Source organism: Ceratina calcarata, unplaced genomic scaffold (genome assembly GCF_001652005.2).
Source record: "Ceratina calcarata isolate Rehan_Ccalc_2016 unplaced genomic scaffold, ASM165200v1 scaffold513, whole genome shotgun sequence".
NCBI classification, from domain to species: Eukaryota; Metazoa; Arthropoda; class Insecta; order Hymenoptera; family Apidae; genus Ceratina; species Ceratina calcarata.
In genome coordinates this window covers 4,826-5,112 of record NW_017175862.1, presented here as the reverse complement: position 1 = coordinate 5,112, position 287 = coordinate 4,826, and positions in this window count along the sequence as shown.

Genomic DNA, 287 nt, shown 5'->3' with positions numbered 1-287 from the left:
AATGAAAACGAATCTTAGCATTTTTATTTCGCTATCCCTGTCCAAATATAATAGAAAGCAGCGATTACGTATTAGTTTGTTCCATAAAGCTACCGAACCGGAAACTGAAAACATAACATTGCGTGGACGGACTGCTGTTGACAATTTCAAACTAATTTGTTGTAAAAATATGAAAAACTCGGATTAATAAATTAATGAAAATGAATATTGGCATTTTTATTTCATGTCCCTTGACCAAATGACTAATCCCAGTTTTCAAAGTCCAATTCTTCAGCGAAGTACTAGAG